The sequence below is a fragment of the Camelus bactrianus genome, chromosome 5 (assembly GCF_048773025.1).
Source record: "Camelus bactrianus isolate YW-2024 breed Bactrian camel chromosome 5, ASM4877302v1, whole genome shotgun sequence".
Lineage (NCBI taxonomy): Eukaryota > Metazoa > Chordata > Mammalia > Artiodactyla > Camelidae > Camelus > Camelus bactrianus.
In genome coordinates this window covers 35,349,019-35,361,285 of record NC_133543.1, presented here as the reverse complement: position 1 = coordinate 35,361,285, position 12,267 = coordinate 35,349,019, and the positions used below count along the sequence as shown (strand labels likewise).

Genomic DNA, 12,267 nt, shown 5'->3' with positions numbered 1-12,267 from the left:
CCTGGCACTTAATGTGCATGAATTATACTGAATGAATGAATGAAAGCCAAAGCAGCTTTTCCAACTGGGCATTCAGTCACGAACACTAAGGGTGTATTTAATATATTGATGTTTTCTATAGGAAGGTCACTGGATGTATAAGAGAATTATAATACTGGTATTATGGACAATCACTTTTCAATTCCCTACTGAACTATTTCTTTGAACCCACACCAGTGAGGAGATTAGACAACCAAAAATGGCTTTCACAAGAAGTGTAAGAGGATGATGAAACCATCAGAAGTAATACGGACATCAACTTGAGATTCTGTGCTTTTCTTTCCCACTCTAAATTATGAATTTCTTAATAAAAAATCAGAAAGTTTAGAGAAGCTTTAGCAAAATTCTTAAAATCTTGAAGTTCTGGAATTAACTTAGTATTTATAGTCACTTCCTAACATTTTTTTTCTCCTTCTGCTGGTTGTTGATATGCTATAACCTGATATTCAGATAAAAAAAAAAAAAAGAAGAATGGGTTTCTCTTTTTTATTATGTTACAATAAAATTCTGGCTTCAAATCTGGGAGTGAGACAGTTATTCCCTTGCTAAAAAAAATCTGAATGAGAAAAAAAAAAGTAGGTCAACACTGGCGCTGAATCCTTTCTTATGTAAATAAGAGTGCCAAGATTTAATTCTATAAAATAATCTTCCATGATGACACGTGACCATTTTCTCAGAGAAATTATATGGTTGTTAAAAGGGCAAGAATATTTATTGACATGGTTTTATTTAACACATTTTGAATGTGGAGTATAAAAGTGTTGGTGGAATTAAAAAAATAAGATTCAACAGAAAAAATCATTTGCTGAAATGCTTATACACTTTCCTTTTCTTAGAAAGCTAATAAATATTCTGTGAGAAAACAATACTTCATCTCTCAACATTTATAATGTTAAGAATAATAATATTCCTTCTTACACAGAAGCATCAAAACAATTTTAAAAACCTATTTCAAACATACTCATATATTCACACATACTTGGTCCCTCTTAGTTAATCCCTCTTACTTAACACTTTTGTTTTTGGTTTAGATGCTTAGATTAAAAAATTATACCAGTTGATATCTGAATCTATTACAGTCTTTGTCTCCCAATTATCTATGAAATGAAAAATATCTTTAAAAATTAAACTACAGTACAATTTGGTTCTTTGGATTTTACTCTGACTTGTCAACTCTCAGTATGAACCAAAAAGTAACATTTGAATTCTGAAAAGAGTCATACAAGACCATATAGCTTATGGGTCCAAATAAGGCAGAATTTATACTTTGAAAAACGTGAAAGAAGTAAAACATACTTTTACTTCCTTTATGTAAATATATATATATGTAAATAACACATATAATGTAAATGCCAGGTTTAAAAATAATTGTGATGCACTCAAAATATTTAAAGATAGTGTAAAAATTATCCCATTTAAAGAATAAAACATACTATAGTAATTTATGACACAAAGAAAAGATCAAAAACTAGAAATTTTTTCATACAAAGTCTTTTTAAAAAACATCTTTCTCTAGGAAAACTCCTACACTGGTGGTGGGAATGTAAATTGTTGCAGCCACCATGGAGAACAGAATGGAGTTTTCTTAAAAAGCTAAAAATAGAGTTACCATATGATCCAGCAATCCCACTCCTGGGCATATATCCAGAAAAGATGAAAACTCTAATTTGAAAAGATATATGCACCCCAATTTTCAGAGCAGCTCTATTTACAATAGCCAAGCATGGAATGAACCTAAATGCCTGTCCACTGATGAATGGATAAAGAAGATGTGGTGTACACACACACACACACACACACACACACACACACACACACACACAGGAATATTAGTCAGCCATAAAAAGGAATGAATAATGCCATTTGCAGCAACATGGATGGACCTAAGGATTTTCATACTAAGTGAAATAAGTCAGACAGAGAAAGACAAATATCATATGATATCACCTATATGTGGAATCTAAAACAATGATACAACTGACCTTATTTACAAAACAGAAACAGACTCACAGACATAGAAAACAAATTTATGGTTACCAAGGGGGAGGGTTGGGGAGGGATAAATTAGGAGCTTGGGATTAACAGATACAAACTACTATATACAAAATAGATAAACAACAAGGTCCTACTGTACAGCACATAGAATTACATTCAATATCTTATAATAACCTATAATGGAAAAGAATCTGAAAAAGAATAGATATCCAAATTGCTTTGCTATATACCTGAAACTAACACAACATTGTAAATCAACTATACTTCAATAAAAAAATTTCTCCGTTTAATACATAATGTATCACTATACAGAGTGATGAGAATGATTATAAAATATAGAAGGCAAAAAAGATTCCTGGACAAAGCTTTTGTTACACTTCAATTAGCCATGTAAAGTGGGGGACGAAGAATAAGTAAATGTGTGGTGGGTGTGGTGAAGGCTGGGGAGAATGGATGTATTAGTTTTATGTGTCTTTTGAAATAGCTGTCTATTGTACATTCTGTATGTTCATTCACTTAAATATTAGTACGTTGAAGTCATATGGGACATTTAACATAGAAAAACTTAACATGGCTCACAAATATAGTATAAATTAACTTTTTTTGAGGGAGGGGTTTAATTACTGTATTAATTTAGTTTCATAATTTTATCAATTTGGAAAAAAGGAATAAACATTTCTAAAATTTGACCTTTTTTTCTTATATACTTGGAACAATTTGATTCATTATAATGAAACAGGCTTTAACTCTCAGTGGGCATACTCAAGCTAAAAAAAAGTATTAAAACTTTTTATTTTAGTTAAATTCAAACTTAGAGAAATGTTGCAAGAATAGGATGAGGAACTCTACAGAAACATCATACAGATTCCTCAACTGTTTACATTTTGCCCCATTTGCTTTGTCATCTAATTATCTATTTGTCTAATTATCTATTTATCTGATTTGTTCTTTTGAGAGGAAACTGGAGTACTGTGCCAATTTACCTCTAAAAACTTCAGTAAGCATTTCCTTGGAACATGGACATTCTCTTCTATAACCACAATACAATTTTCAAAATCAAGAAATTTAATATATCTAATACACAGTCCATATTTAATTTTTGGTAACTGTTAAATAATGCTCTTTGTAGCATGTTATACATTTTCTCCTCCCCGCTCCCCTCGCTCCTCAAGCCAGGATCCAATCTATTATCAAACATTACATTTAGTGGTTAAAGTCTCTTTAGTTTGCTTTAAATGGAACTTTTACTTGGCTTTTCCTGATAGCAACATTTTTGAAGAATGCAGACCAGTTATTTTGTTAGAGGTCCCTTATTTTGAGTTTTTCTGATGTTTCCTCATGATTAGCCCTGTGTTACGTATTTTGGTGGGAATACTACAGAGACAATGCTGTGTCCTTTTTAAGTGCATCATAACAGGAAGCATACGAAATGTCAGTTTAATCCGATATTGGTGGTGTGAAATTTGATCAGTTTGTTAATGTGAAGTCCACCAGTTTCTCTACTGTCATATTACTAACTTTCCTTTACAATTAAAGAGTATATACTTTGAAAGTATTTTATGTAAAACTTTACCCACTAATTTTAGCTTCCATTGATGGTTTTTCTTACTCCATTCTCTCTTGTGTTAGTTGTCATTCTAATCTAAGGAAGAGCGTTCTCTTCCCTCTCTTTTATTTATTTATTCATTTAATGGATGGGTTCTTATTTTATTCAGTGTATTATAATTCATTATTATCATTATTTATTTTGATGCTCAAACGGTCTCAGATTTGGCCAGTTAGGGTCTCTTCAGTCTATCTCCTACTCCATTTCATTGATCTTTCCCCAAGTATTTTCTGTAAGTAAATTTTCCTCAAAAGAACCCCATCTGATCTATGTACCACTCTACCTCCAAAGAAATAAAACCTTCTTTCTTTCTTTCTTTTTTTCAAAGCAGAAAGTTACTATTACGTCACATTAAAAAATGTTTTAGAAGAATATGCTATGACACATGACACTGATTACTAAATAAAGTGATGAAAACCAACACTGTTCCTATTTTGGAAAAACTGTTTCTTCTCTAGCTCTTATTTCTTTAGAGTTGTAACATGCAATTTGTAAAAGTAAACAATAATATATGCATGATTTTAGAGTGTTTTATGTAAAAACCATGAAGACTAATACTATATAACAACTTAAACATCTTTAACATTCTAAAATCATGCACATATTATTTTTAATTAATTAAAATGATCAAATTAAATGTGGAGTTGTTATAAGATAATACTGTGACCTAAGACATTTTTCAAATAATGCTGATCTCTCACAAGCATATGGTTGGAGATCTTTGCTTATAAATATAGTGTCCTCTTTTTTCCTTATAAGGAGAAAAATGTAAACAGATTAATTTAAAATCATTGACTACAATATTTCAAAATTACAAGGAGGTTTGGAATACATTTAGTTCTGTATTTCCCAAACTATGCTTGGAGGCTCACTTAAAATATGTGGTACAGACATAAGGTAATACAGAAACTTTTAATATTATATCCATCTTTTGGAAATTCACATTAACTATGAGTAAAGAAATTTGCTTTACCTTGTTTAATCCAGAATTTCCCAAATTTGAGCGCAGAACTTAGAAACTTTTAGAAGTTCATGCATAATATTGAGCTGGGAAATGGTAATCGCTTCATTTTTCAGAAGACAATGAGCTTTTATGATGTCTCATAGATAGCTGATGGCAGAATCAGCACAGAAAATACAAATCCCCTGGTTACTGGTAGTTCCATGCATCTTGCTGCAACAGATTGCTGCTTATTATTAACACAAGACCACTTCAGGACATTTTTAGCTGGAGTCCTCTTTACCAAGAATTACTAAGAGCACAATATAATTATTATGAAGCATGCCTTGATGCTCTTATTACTGTCTACTGATTGCTGCCCAAAATACAGGATCAGTGGTTGTGTGTTGTGGAGTCTAGCTTATGTAACCAAACACACTAATCATTAAAAATAAGTAGCTATGGTAATTTCCTATTTGTCTGACTGTGCAAATAATGTGAGCCCTTCTCGTATCAAAGACTGGATCTTGTAGAAGGTTGAAAGAGCTATATTAGGAAGTACTGGATAAATTCATTTATTCAGCATATACCCTACCTTTTAAAAATGGCTTTGCAACAGCTTATTGAAACACAAGCAGGACAGTTAGTTTCCCAAACTGGTGTCCTGGAGAACACAGCTCCGAAGAATGGGATTTGATGCGATGCAGAATAGTGTTTCAGGCCAAGTAAGTTTGGGAAATGCTGGTTTTACAAATTTATTTTCTCTAGGAGTTGTACATGATAAGGGTATTGTGAATTTTCAAGAGAAAAAAATATGAAGAATGTGTGTGTGTGTGTGTGTATTTTAATTCCCCAAATTTACTTGACAACTGGTATTTCCTCCCCACCTTCATGATACAGCCTTTAGAAGACTGTTCTATGAAACACCAGTTTGTGAAATACTGATTTGGAAAAAAGAAAGAGCAAATTCATCCAGGAGCTGGAGACAAATCAGAAGTAGGTGTCTTGTTCGATTATAATGTTTCCTGTTCTGATATGCCTCCCATGCCCATTTCCCCAAAAAGTATTAATACGTTCTGCCCACACTTTCTGTTCAGAGTCCTGGCTCTGGGCCACTCTCTTGTATTCACTTATTGTTTATTTGTTTATTACATCTCATTCTGCTCAGCTTCTGCCTCACTTAGCTGCAGTCCTTACTTATTTCTGTGTCTCCTTGTACTTCAGACAGATCCTAGGCGCCGAGTTTCCAGCTTACGGTCTTAAGACTTTTGGTCATCTGCCCTGGTACTCTTTAGTTCTCCCTGGCTACATAAAGAAACCTATGAATTAGTTTGGTGAGCTAATCTTTCTATCATCAAGAGGACAAAGAAAACTATGAGTTGATCCTTAGCACATCTGTGCTTTAATTTTCTTAGCTGAGAATTGTGACGTAATCTGTTATTTCTTCTATTTTACAATATTTTTGCTATGAGTAAAGAGAAAACAAATCAGATTCTTTCAGTACGTATATAACTCTCCACTTGAAAGTCAGTCATTTGTGCAGATGCTTTAACTCATTCAGTGCTTCCCTTTCTGGGTTTTATTTTTCACACAGAAGTATTAAAGGGTAAAATAGCTTTCCACACTAGGAGAATATGGCTTCCTGAATGTAAAAGCTGACTTTCTGGAAGAGATGTTCTGTATCAATCTGACAAATGATAAAATAAATTCTCCTGATGAACATAATTTTATAATGCAGATTCTAGATACTATTTTATTTTTAAATAATTTAACACAGTTCACCCAAAATTAGGAAATGGCCAAAGACAAATTACACTTTTTTAAGGGTGGATTTCAAAATTAGTAAGATTACTATAATTCTAAAAACAAGGTAAATAATGAGGGAAAATCCATAATGAGTCTTATCTAACTTGATCTAAAATTTAACAATGAACAATGATTATGTGTGCATTTTTAACTAGAATATAAAAGCATTATGTTTTACTATTTGAATATTTTTAAACTATATTTTAACGTCAGCTTTAAAAATGATTGGGCAGACTTTCTGAGACCTTTTGAAATACCAGCAATATTAAACGGTGTGCACCCTCTAATTCTAGCATGTGGAACCAGAATGTTTCTGAGGTTTCACAGTAAACATCAGCAATGCAGCACACCCTACTTCAATTTTCAGTATCTAGGTCACATGGACCACTTGAATACCGTGAATAGAAAAAAAATACAAGCAGGAAGATTTCTGTAGCACTACCAAGAAATCATAACATTGAAATTATGGAAAAAACAGCATAATATAGTTTTTAAAATAATTTCTATGTAAAATAGAAGATAGTGCCCTAAAAATGAACTTCTGTTCTATTATTTAAGCTGAATAAAACATTTGAGGAGTGTTATTTACTTAATAAAATGTCTTTTGTTTTTACTATTCCCTCAGGTATGTGTGTATGTGTGTGTGCGTGTACAATGAACAGTCTGGAACAGACAAGAAGATACTGAAAATTTCCACTTACAATTAAGGTAAATAGGTATGATAATCATGATATCGGAAATTACAATCTTTTTATTTATATAGGAAACACAAAGGGTTGACAATATATCTTAATTATAAACGATGCTCAGTGGTTTTGCAATTTCTTTTAGCCATAGTCACATAGCTGCAGATATTTGGAGCCTGGAATTGTATTTACTGTAATTTTTATTTTTAGTCTTGAAATCTACTGAATTTATTAGGTTATGGATTTAAAATTTCTCCTTTTCCCTCCCCCAAGTTATGTGAAAGACAGGAAGTAAACGAGAGACCCTAATAATCTATAATAAAACTCTGATACCTCTTATAATTTTTATATGTGTATATTCCTTTTTAAGGTGGATTAAAATGAAAATAACTTGTTTAAGTACATTTTTCTTAATCTATTCAATAACTCTAAAGGGAAATCACACATACCACAATGCAACAATTAAGACGGGAAATACTGAAAAACTACATTTAAGTGACTAGAATTTTGATAAAATTATTCTTTATATATGGAGATTAACAGACATGTTACTATATATAAAACAGACAAACAGAGGGGAGGTTATAGCTCAAGGGATAGAGCGCATGCTTAGCATGCAGGAGGCCCTTGGTCAATCCCCAGAATCTCCTGTAAAAAAAAAAAAACCAAAACCTAATTATCTCTCCCCTCCACCAAAATAAAATAACACAATAATACAATAATAAATAAATAAATAAATAAGATGGACAAACAACAAGGACTTACTGTATAGCCCAGGGAATATATTCAATTTCTTGTAATAACATATAATGGAAAAATATCTGAAAAGAAAATTTACATTATATATATATATATATATATATATAGCTGAATCACTTTGCTGTACACCTGAAACTAATATTGTAAATCAACTACACTTCAATAAAATTTTTTTCAATTAAAAATATTTAAAAAAGAAATTATTCATATTATAAAAACTTGGTTATAATCAATGTATATTTCTTGAAAAGCACTAAAGCTTACAAGCATCTTTTAATTAAGCACAAAAAGGAGCTACTTAAGACTGCAAGGAAAAAGGAAAGTGTTACTTTTTACATGTAACATTCCATGAGTTGGCAGTAGTTTGGTTGGCACCAAAATTTTCATATAGATACAGATTAGGGAATTTGGATTAGCGGATTTACTCTAGTTATGGAGATATTCCAGAGGTGGTTTAAAAATGTGTTTACAGTATGAAGAAAGAAGGGGAAATAAACATTATATATTTTATCTAATTTAAACATCATTGCCACCTTATGAGATAGTATTTTGATCTTCACAACTGTCAATTTACTGCAAATAAAGGATTATAAGCTTCTAGCAGTCAAAGGTTGGTTTAAGACTAATTTATTGCTATTCTATGCAAAATCACGTTTATGTTCCATGATAAGAGATAGGCTGGTATTCAGTGATAGATGGAAAGCACTGCTAGAGTAGGTAGAGACTGGATGATTTCTGAAGGTAGTCATTTCTGTTCTGGCCTGGGGAATAATAAATAAGTATAATATATTAATATTTTATGTTTATATAATATGATTATGAACACATTTTGCTTTTAGTAGAAGTATTATTTCTAGATGACTGCATATCATTAACTACTGATCTATTTATGTCTAAGAATATGTTATTTATGTCATTGTTTTAATAAATACTGTTACTATCTTTATTGTGTCCTAGGTGCTATAAGCATCACATAATTACTTCCAGGAAAACCTAATCTGTTAGTTTATGGTGCTATACTTCAAACTTTAGATAGAGTGATCTTTGAAAAATGACATTTGATTTGGTCATTTTTCTGCTTACAAACATTCAATGACTTCTAGTTAAAGATGGGAGCAGACCATTCATGGTTTTTGGGTTTTTTTTTTCCTTTTTGGAGGGGGGAGGTAATTAGGTTTATTTATTTATTTTTAGAGGAGGTGCTGGAGATTGAACCCAGGACCTCGTGCGTGCTAATGATGCGCTCTACTGCTTGTGCTATACCCTCCCCCTAGACCATCATGTTTTACTTCTTTTAGGACCTACTAAAATGACAGTATAGGAATAAAAAATAAACCACCACAATGGATGGGGGATAGACCATCAACAGATGATAGATTTCAAAAAAAAAATCAATGTGAGCAGGAAAATATAGAGAGAAAAATGCTGTGGTGGAGCACAGGAAGCCTCAGTATACAGTGCACACAAAGTGCCAAAAGCTAAGACGGGACCCATAGATCTGTAGAACCACAGAGTTTCACAGGCTCACAGATGCCAGGTAAGAGGGCAGCAGTGAGAGCAGGAGTGAGAGGTAGGGCTGCAAATGGGGGGAAATTTTAATGTTTGTATACAGAACAGTTAGCATCCACATCCGCTGAAGCAAGGCATTCCCCAAAGAAACAATCAAAGAGTTCCTCTTGAGAAAAATCAATCGTAGAGCAAAGAACAGTTTTGATATCTAGCATTTAGGGACTCTCCACTGTAATGATTAGTTCCCTGGCCTAATTACCCTACACACCTGAAATCAGTAAAGCTGCCTTTGTATGCAAAGCTCCCAATCAGCTATTTTCTCGCTGTTAAATATGAAACTGTAACCAAGAATTGCCAGATAAGTAAAGAAAGCTTCCTGCATAAAAAGGAGAAATTTAAAAAAGCAAACAGAAAAAAGAAGCTGAACTGGAGGAAATGGGTAATTCAGGAAAAAATGGTAAACTTTAAAAAGAACCATAGCTAGTATCCTCAGGGATAGTGAGCAGACGGCATCAACAAAATAATACTAACGTGAAAATAATACTAACGTGATGATAATAGCAATTATAATAGCAAATATATGTAATGCTTACTCTGTTCAAGATTTTGTTCGTAGAGTTTTATGTTTAATCCTCAGAACTCAGAGACAGGTATACTATTATCTCCATTTCAGATTACAACAGAGACAGAGAATTTACAATTGCTCAAGGTCACAGAGTTACAAAATGGGAGATGGGGATTCCAACTCAGTCTGGCTCCACGGTCTGTGCTCTTAATCACTACTCTCTTGTCTTAAAACAAACAAACAAACAAAAGATAAACAACCCCCCCAGAGAATATGAAAGACTCTTAGAAAGTGAAAACATAATTTTATATTTCAACCCTATAAATCTCTTATTTTGGTCTGGTTTTAGGAATTGAGAGCAATGCCTGGAAATAGATTTTTAAAAGAAACAGAAAATATCATTGTAAAGATGAGACATTAGATGTTCAGTTCATGGGATCCTTCAGGGAACAAAAGTTACAGAAGGAAAGAACAAGAAGGAAAAGAGAAAAAAAGGGAGGCCAGCACCAAAGAAATAATACAAGATGGTTTTCTAGGGATGAAACGCCTCAGATGAAAATGCTCACTGACTACAACATGAACAGAAAAAAGCCTACACCAAGACACACCCTTAGGAACTGAAAAAACCAAGAAAAACAAGAATGGACCCCAAAAATTGCCACAGGGAAAAAGCAGATGAGCTAAAAGGACTAACTCAGGCTGTTGATAATAAATTTTATTAGACTGTGGTGCATTGCCTTCCAAGTTCAGAGGGAAAATGATTTGTACCCTAGAATTCTAGACAAACTAGAATTCAGATGGCGAGCAGCTGGACAGGGAGCAACTGCTTATCCTCACCACACTCTTCAAATACGGTACCTTTTCTACAAGTTTTAATACAATCATTGTTCCGATTACTATAAAAAAGTTAGTGGTAGAAGTACAAAATGTCAGCTTTTGGACAGTGTCTCCTGTGGAGCAGGTAGTCAAAGCGTGGCACCTTTTAATCCTTTCCTTTCCTCTCCAACACTGATGTAAGCACCCCTCTTCTCCCCTTTCCCTCAGTCAGGCCCTGCCTCCATGCTTGCACCTTCTGATGTTACAACCTGGAGACGCTTCTAGTGAGAATAAAGAATATTTCATACACATGAAAGTTCAAAAAATTTATCACCCGTATATTCTTTCTTAGAAACTTGCTAAGGGATATTCTCCATTAAAGGAGGATGTACAGTGAAGGAAGAGAAAAAATGTGGGTTGAGGAGAGCAGGAAAGGGAAGCCACAGGAGGACAGCTGTGCGACCGGAGGATGGAAGGCTCGAGAAGAGCAGGTCCCAGGGAAAAGAAGAGAACAAGAAAAAGATGCCCCAGAATGTTTCACACAATGGAGAGCTGGAAAGAACTGGGAATGTGATAAAGGAAAAAAACAATGCAGGAAAAACAAAAAACGCAATTAGAGATTTTTACGAAAACTGAAAAATTGCCTTAGTATGGACATAAAACCAAAAAAGACTACTTGGGATTACAACCAATCATTAATTCAAGTAAGTCTATACCTGGCATTGTTCTAACCACTGAGAATATAGTCATGAGAAGGAAAATAATAAACCAAAAAATCAAATACATTAGTTAAAGTAGATAATCCTTATCGTCTTGAAGCTATAGTCAAGAATGGGGAGACTAACAATAATTTTAAAAATTAGGTGAAATAAAATATACAGTTTATATTAACAGTAAGTGCTATGGAGAAAAATATAACAGAAAGTAAAGCAAGAATCTCAGGTAGGGGAGTTGCTATTTCCAATCAGACGGATAGGAACAGGCCTACTGAGCAGCTGCCACCTGGGTCAAGGACGTTAAGGGAGGATCAAGCCATGCGGTCCTGTGGGCAAAAAGATGTTCCCCAGTGGAGGGAGCAGCAAATGCAAAGGCACTTCTCACACAATAACATACATACTTAATTGTTATTATAAATATATGTAAATAGCATCAATTTTAGAAATACAAAAATGAAAGAACTGAGGGCCAAACCATGGAGAACGTGGGCGCACTTATCCTCATCTGATAGAAGGGGACAATCCCAAAGCAGCATGAACAGTTAATGAGACAAGAAATAAAGGCATTCGTTTGTAATCTGAAGTTACAACAGAGAAATCAAAAACAGAGATAAAACCAAATGAAGAATGATAGGGAAAAGGTGGAGGTGGGGTAGGAAGAGAGTGAAATTATAATGCTTCCTTTATCTGTGTGCGTGTGTGTAACTATATGATGCGTAAGAGTGATACATTAAAAAATCTGAGGTGGAAGCAAATTACTTAAACCTGGATAAATGAAGATAAATATTAGAAGGAAAAGAGGAAAGAGAAGTGAGGCTTCAGAGGGAAAA

General features: G+C 33.4%; 1 protein-coding gene across 10 annotated transcripts in view; it reads right to left on the bottom strand.

The window, feature by feature from the left end:
• Positions 1-12,267, bottom strand: part of MBD5 (methyl-CpG binding domain protein 5) — a 330,231-nt gene that overhangs the window by 98,758 nt on the left and 219,206 nt on the right. Inside the window, exon 5 of one of the 10 annotated variants that reach the window (XM_074363611.1) lies at positions 7,838-7,893. The exons of the other annotated variants lie outside the window; for them this stretch is intronic. The gene's annotated coding sequence lies outside the window, so the exon portion shown is untranslated. The remainder of the gene's footprint in view (positions 1-7,837; positions 7,894-12,267) is intronic. 10 annotated transcript variants of the gene reach the window in all.